This window comes from Cricetulus griseus, chromosome 3, assembly GCF_003668045.3.
Source record: "Cricetulus griseus strain 17A/GY chromosome 3, alternate assembly CriGri-PICRH-1.0, whole genome shotgun sequence".
NCBI lineage: Eukaryota > Metazoa > Chordata > Mammalia > Rodentia > Cricetidae > Cricetulus > Cricetulus griseus.
Genome location: NC_048596.1, coordinates 76,302,084 through 76,309,703, shown reverse-complemented (window position 1 = coordinate 76,309,703; position 7,620 = coordinate 76,302,084). Strand labels below are relative to the sequence as shown.

Below are 7,620 nucleotides of genomic sequence, written 5' to 3'. Positions count from 1 at the left end.
ACTATATCATCTGCTAAATGTATATCAACATATACCACAAAGGGAAAAAGGGATGTGAAAGAGACACAGCACTGCTAACTACCTTGACTTAGAACTATTGAACATTGTATCCATGAGCCACCCATTACCTATCCTGGGTATACAGCTCAACCTAAGCAGTGGCAAAACCAGAGATGAACTGTTGGAGTTTTGCTGAATATTACCTCACTTTTCCTCAGTGTTCCAACAGAGGTGTTATGTGGGAAGGAAGTGTTGGATAACTTGGTTCCAAATTGCAGAAATAAAATAAACAACATTTGATTCTGGGTCACCTTGGTTCTGTTTTTCTTTTTTTCGACACTCCCTTTCTTTTTCTTATTAGAGGTAGGTCACATAAACTAGACTCCATATCGTTGAAGACACCTGTGTTGTAGCAATTTTCTATACTTGCATTCCATTGCTACAGCATTCTTTCTTCAGAGGAACTGAGTGCAGATCAATGCCAACCTTCACTGTTTTCAACTCCATATTTCTCAAAATAGTTCCTAAAACATGCACGAGTTTCAATTCTTGGCTTAATGATCTTGGACAAGTGGCTCAGCCTTATTGAACTTTAATTTCTTATATGATTCGTATGTAAAATATCTGGATGTCAAAGTTTACGACATAAAAATTTAACAAAGATTAGTTAGTTATAAAGGAGCTTAGCCTAATTAGATAGGATGAAACAGACTGGACAGTAATATTTAAAGATATAAGCCCAAGCCACTTATTATTAGACTGAGGAGTGTGTGTTTGACCCAATTCACATTAATGAGTCACCCAGTCCAAGTTCTTTAGCATTATAGGGTATTGTTACTACCATGTGTGAAATGGATTATACTGGTAGCTATGAGCAGGATGCGGCTAATGCCCTGTTACTTTCCCTGAAGACATGGGTACAGATGTCTATTTACCCCAGATAGCTTACCAAGGACAGATCAAAGAAATTATTCCATATAAGCTCAACTTGGTGAACCAATTAATTTATGTGGCTCACATTCAAGAACACGGGTATAAGGTTTTACTTGCAGGGTTGTGAATGACTCAAAGACAGTCAAAGACTCAATGCATTAACAAAAATTCCTGTACATTATGGGTAATGTTATAGAAACTGCCTCATGGACTTCTGCCTTTAGATAACTTTCTTATGTTGCATGTGGCCTGGCAACTTCCAAGACCATGTACTGGAGAAAGGCACCATGTAATGGTGTCTGGGATGTGAAGTAAGGACCCCGTGACCCACCCCTTCCACTAAGGAGCATTGATGCTCTCTGACAATAATCCTAGTGTGAATGCATTATTTTGCATATTTTGACATGACTACAGAACAAAGATTATCTCCACTAAAGTTAGGCCCATATACAGAGGATATCTTTTCACTCCAACACCCTACTGCTTACTTATGGCCCTGTACCCTTCCCACCCACCTCTTCTGTGGTGACATTCCTCCAGCCTTTCAGGGGGTGATATGTACATGGTCATTTTGTGAGAATTAGGCTTCCACACTATGGTAACAGTTATTTGTTTTGGCTGTTTTACTAGTTATGAATCTTCTGCCAATTACTATCACGGGTTGCAAGAAGCTTCCCTCCACAATCAAGGTCTGACAAAAGCAACCATCTATGGGTATAAACACAAATGTTTTTTTAAAAAAAATTGACATGCACACTGTATTCATTCAACTAAACAATACCATGACACATATCCTCACTCCTGATGAGCTACCAGAACCAGCTTGCATTTCTTGGCCTGGAGACAGTGAGAAATGGAGTCATACTTTCATTTGCTGTACCCATTGCTGCAACTCTCTCCAGAGTTGAAGAGGCTGGGCTACTATTTGCTGATCATCCACATGTTGTTGCTGAGAGCAAGCCCTGAGCATAGAAACAATTTCTACTCCTGTACACTTTCTTACAGAGCAGAAATGTCTACCATATACTCTCCACGGTAAATAATTGTTAATCCCCATGAGAAGGTTAATATTTTTCACTCACACCATTCTTTGTATGTATCCATAACTGATCATTGACTCCCTCACCCATTGCTTTTGTGGGTTACAATGAATTGAGACACACTGAACTTCAGCATCCACAAAACCCCTTAAGTACACTGTACACCACCAGGGGGCTAACATATATACAACTCATTGTCCAGCTACAGCTGTCCTGCATGACTCTTCCAAGTAGGCAATCTTGGGTGCCTCAATAAGTATTTGAGTGGTAAGTTTCCTCTCTCAAAAGATCTCCTTCCTCTATAGTGACAGGTGCAGTGGGAATCACCCATACCCCTTCCACTGATTCTGTAAACTTGCACTCATATTTTTCAGCCTTGCAGAAGCTCACTAACAAAGTCTTTGACTTTTTGTCAGTTTTTTCCTGATAGCAACTTCAGGCTCAACAGAAATCTAGCCACTTTTGCTTTTGATTGATCCTGACAGTCTCTTAAGCTGCTTCCCCTTCTCCCTCCCTCTATCAATTGCTTTAGCACTTTACAAACCTGATTTACATGGCATTTGAAGTCACTCAGATCTGCCAAAGCATCCTCTAGCCCCTGAGGATCATGCTCTGCTACAGGCTCAGGAAAACCACTGAAGTCCCTTGATAAGCCCGTGGACTCTGCTGGACTAACTACTTTCTTCTGCCCCCTCCTTTTCTTGAAAGTATGGCGGTTCTCACATAATATATCCTGATTACAGTTTCCCCTCCCTCGACTCCTTCCAGTTCATCCCATTGCCACTCCCATCCAGATCCACTGCCTTTCTGTTTCTCATTAGAAAACAAACAGGCTTCTAAGGGATAATAATGAAATAAAGTAAGATAATAAAATCTAATACATTGAAATAGGATAAAACCAACAGAAGGAAATGTGCCCAAGAAAGGCCACAAGAAACAGATATAGACATAGGGACCCACTCATTCACACACTCAGGAATCCCATAAAAACACTACACAGGAAGCCATTAATGTATATGCAAAGGACCTGTCAGGTAGAGAGAAGGAGAGGGAGAGGGAGATTAAGAGGGAGAGGAAGAGGGAGAGGGAGGGGGAGGGAGGTGGGAGGGGGAAAGGGAAGAGGGAGAGCAGGAGAGGGAGAGGCAGAAGGAGGAGGAGAGGGAGAGACAGGGAGAGGAGGAGAGGGAGAGAGAGGGAGAGGGAGAAAGAGGAGGAGAGGGAGAGGGAGAAGGAGAGGGAGAGGGAGAAGGAGAGGGAGAAGGAGAGGGAGAGGGAGAGGGAGAGGGACAGGGAGAGAGAACCCTGACACAATATGAGACAAGGAACCTCCACAGATGCTGTTGAGTTTCTTTTTGGTTGTCCATCTAGTGCTAATCATGCAACCTATCGTTAGGAGTAGTTTGTTTCCTCAGTGATACTCCCTTGGATAAAATTAAATTTTTATTTGTAAGTGGTTACCAATTGGACATAGCTTTTGGGTTAGGGGTGTGTGTCCATTTTTCCTTTAAGCTCTAGAACCCTCTCTGATGTAGCCCTGTGCAGGTCCTGTGCATGCTGCCTCAGTCTCTATGAATTCTTACGTATGCGATCTTCTTGATTTAGAAAAGCCTTGTTCCCTTAGTGTCTCCTATCCCCTCTGGCTCTTATACACTTTTCTCCTTTTCCACAGGGTTCACTGAGCCATAGGGGGAGACATCTGATGGAGACATCCCATTTAGTGCTGAGTGTTCCAAAGTCTCTACTCCCTGCATTATGTCTGTCTATGAGTCTTTGTATATGTTCCCATCTGCTGCAGAAGGAAGCTTCTCTTATGAGGGCTGAGCAAGGAACTAATCTATGAGTACAGCAGACTGTCATTAGGAGTAATTTTGTTGCTATTTTCTTTTAGTAGAACAGTTGAACTTGCTTTTACCCTAGGTCCTCAGGCTATCTAGTTTCAGGTTCTTGGTCACCCAAGCAGTGTCAGATATTTGTTCCATCTTGTGGAGTTGGTCTTAAGTCATTTTTATTTGGTCTGGTAGATTGGGGGTCAAAAATTGTTTACCATGCTGAGTAATGTCTCTTAAGTCATTTTTATTTGGTCTGGTAGATTGGGGGTCAAAAATTGTTTACCATGCTGAGTAATGTCTATCATTCTCTCAACAATCCCAGTCTTTCTTCCCATTCCTCCTGGTCCTTGAAATTCATGGATATCTGGTTGGTGATTACCAATATCTAATGGTTCATCTGGGCCAGTCCATCAGGGACTGTTTTCTCTTGAATTGTCTCAGGTTGTGTGGTTTCTGTCTCAAGTAGTGACAAGTAGTGGTATTATGCAGTTTGCCTCCTTCTGTGATACTCAGACTCATTTACCTTCAGTTTTCTATAGTCTCAGGACCAGTCTGGGAGAGAGGTCTTCCATTTTTCATCTTAAAACCCTTCCCAGTTCAGAGTTCAGAAACAAAATACTTTGTGGTTTCCTGCACTGAAGCATTATAAAAGTCCCAATAAGCACCTGAATCAGGGATTATATCTTCTGCCTTGTTAAAGGTTGGACCTGTGGAATAACTTCTATCATTTCTATTTCATTTCCTTCCTCCTCATCATTGTGATTCTTGTCATTGTAAAGCTTTATTTCCACTTTATACAAGAAAGTGCCATCTATATAGTGGGCTTGACTTCAGTTTCATATCTTATAACCATTGCAATGGCTTGCCAAAATTTAACCCCTGTTTTAGAAATTACAATGTAGTTCCGAGTCCCTCAACCATTCTTAATGTGCCCCCATACTCAAGCAGAAGACATTGTTTATCAGGGAGATGTGACACTCTATACCACACGAGATGAAAAGGTCACCCTGGGCTGCCTTCTTCCATGAATACCACACCTTTAGATGGCTCAGCCCACAGATATGGTCCTGTCAGGATTTATACCATCAACACTCCTTCCACAGTAATTCAGCCTTAGCTGTTTATCTTACTTCTCATGGCAAGGATCACACAATGCTCCTTGTAAAATTGTCTTTGCTTCTGTGTTATCGTCATGCTTGTTAACAATTTATGTTACTTTCCCTGTGGAGACATTAACAGACATCTGTTCACCCCACAAACAGTACCAGTGACTGACCACAGAAACCATTCTACCCAGTACCACTTTGATGAATCAATGACTTTGGTTTTCTAGATTAGTTACAGGACTGTGGATGAGCCATAAACCACTGCAACATCAGAAGTCCTACCCCATCACAGATGATGACCTTACAGAGCTGCTTCATGAAGTTCTGCCTTCTGTTAATTTATTTCCTGTTTGCTCTAGCACCTCCAAAAATCATGTGTGGTGGTTAGGATCACAGGAGAAGCACCTTTGCCCTATACCTCTACTAAAGAGTGTTAATAGCACCACTTCTGTTAACACAGCCCTAGCTGCTGTTGTATTACTCTGCTTATTCCATTGTCATAGCTATGGGTCCAAGGTTATCTCTTCTTCATGATACTGATGGGATATAGTCATTCAGGCCCCTGCCCAGTGAAGAGAGTTTGATTGCATCAGCTATCATATCAGATCTATGTTATGGTTTATAGTGGTGTCTGTTCCAGAACCACAGCAAGATTGTGGGCTTCTCTGTGCATCTATAAATCTACCAATTGCCCTCAAAGAATCCCTAAAGAAGGAAGCTACCATGCATATATAGTTTTCCTCTATCTTAGCCAGGAGTTCCTCTGGCTATTCTATTATGATAACAACTACTACTTTACTCATGTTATTTTTTCTATCATCTCTCATGGGTCTACATAGCTCATCTTTCTTGCATTAATTCTTTCATTGTTGTGACCAAATACCTAACAAGAACCAACTTAAGGGAGAAGATTGTTTTAACTAATCATCAGGGTGCAATTCCATTATGGTGGGGGAGGCATGACAGCAGGAAAGGTTCACTGTTGTGGTCATGGGAATGTGCTCACATGTCAGTAGATAGGGAAACAGAAAAAAGGATGTGTCTTAACAGTCAAATTGATAATGAAGATTAAGCATCCTAGCTTCCAAGCATAATGATCAAGTCCTTATTAAAAAGGAATATGTGTGTACTTTCACATTTATGTGGAGTGAAAAAGAGCTCAAGGACATCTGGCTAAGCAGTCAGAAGCATAGCGCAGTCCCTGGGGGTGTGGGAGCCATTGGAGATTAGATTTGGGTGGGAAGGCCATGGGTTAGATGGATCAGGTAAGTTTTCAATGTCAGGTGACCTCTGAGTGGAAGGGCTGAGTGATTTGGCATTATATATGTCCTTGGTTTTGTATAACTGGAGAACAATGAAGAATACAACTCTGGCTACTACTTCTCTGGGAATTGTTCTCATCATATAAGCATGATTTGCTGTCACATGGTCAGAGGGTTGGGAATAAAATGAAGTCAGGGTTGATTTGTTGGAAGATTCTAAAAGGTTCTGTATATCATTGACTTTGGGCTACATTGACATTTTTGGAGTGGCTATCACAAGTGATAGGGCTGTAGATGTTTTCCTCATAGAGGAGGCCTCATAGAGGAGTACCAAGAGGTTCTTCTTGGTACAAATGAGAAATGATAAAGTCATGAGAAAAAAAAGGCCAAGTGAATCAGAGAACTAGATGAATGATTTTCAGTGAGGCTCCATGTGAACTGAAATGGGTACACTTTAGGTTCTTCATTTTGTATTTTTGTAATTCTCAAGTTCCTGGTTCTTAGATGTAGCTTACCCCTTTCTGCATCTATAACAAACCCCACAATAATTTCATGGGGATGTTTTTCTTGCAACCATGAAATAATATTGTAGGAAAGTTAACTGGAATAGACAAAAGTAAGGAGGCTTGATTGTTAAGTGAGTCCTAGCTTTGACTTTCTATCTCAAGATATGAGGTTCTTCTACAAAAGATGATGATATGGCTTAGTTTAGCCATTGGAATTCTTTCACAGCTTCATTCATTCTTTCATTGGTCCATTCACTCATCTATTTTACAAATGTGTGTTGAAAATATGTAATATTGTACCCAGTTTGACAGCACATATAAAAAAATTGAAATGACCCAGAGGAGATTGACATGGGCCCTGTGCAAGGATAACATGCACATCTGTGATTTACCATTGAAAGAGAAAAATATCATAAAATAAAAACTGAAAATATGGAATTAGATGTAACAAGTTAACTTATTAATACTAGACACATAATGAAGGTGGAGATATACAAATGTCTACACACATACACATATATGTATATATAATATTTATGGAATTCATAGTCTATCAGGAGTTATGGACAGTTTGTTTTTCAGTCCTAGGAAAGAATCTAGGGCTTTAGCTGTGCTATGTAAGTGCTCTGTTATTGAGCTACACCGCCAACCTTAAATGGACAATTTAAGCAAATGTGCTGTTTTTGGAATAAAGACTTCAGAAGTAAAGTACCATGGATGATGATGCAAAATACGCATTTTTAGGAGATAAGCTGAACTTAAAAGTCAATTTGCATACAGTACTCTTGGCTTGCTAACGCCATAGAAGAATATTCTAACATTCCCTGAATAGGTATGGAAAAAAAAACAGACAATGTGGTAGATTGGCGAGGTGCCTCAACAAGTTAGTAACCAAGCCTGAGAATCTGAGTTTGTAATCCCTCAGACTCACATGGTGGAAGGAG

General features: G+C 40.5%; 1 non-coding gene across 1 annotated transcript; it reads left to right on the top strand.

The window, feature by feature from the left end:
- Positions 1-6,972: 6,972 nt before the first annotated feature.
- On the top strand, positions 6,973-7,075 carry LOC113835096. The gene has a single exon (XR_003484330.1). It is a non-coding gene; the product is annotated as a U6 spliceosomal RNA (small nuclear RNA).
- The last annotated feature ends 545 nt before the right edge of the window (positions 7,076-7,620 follow it).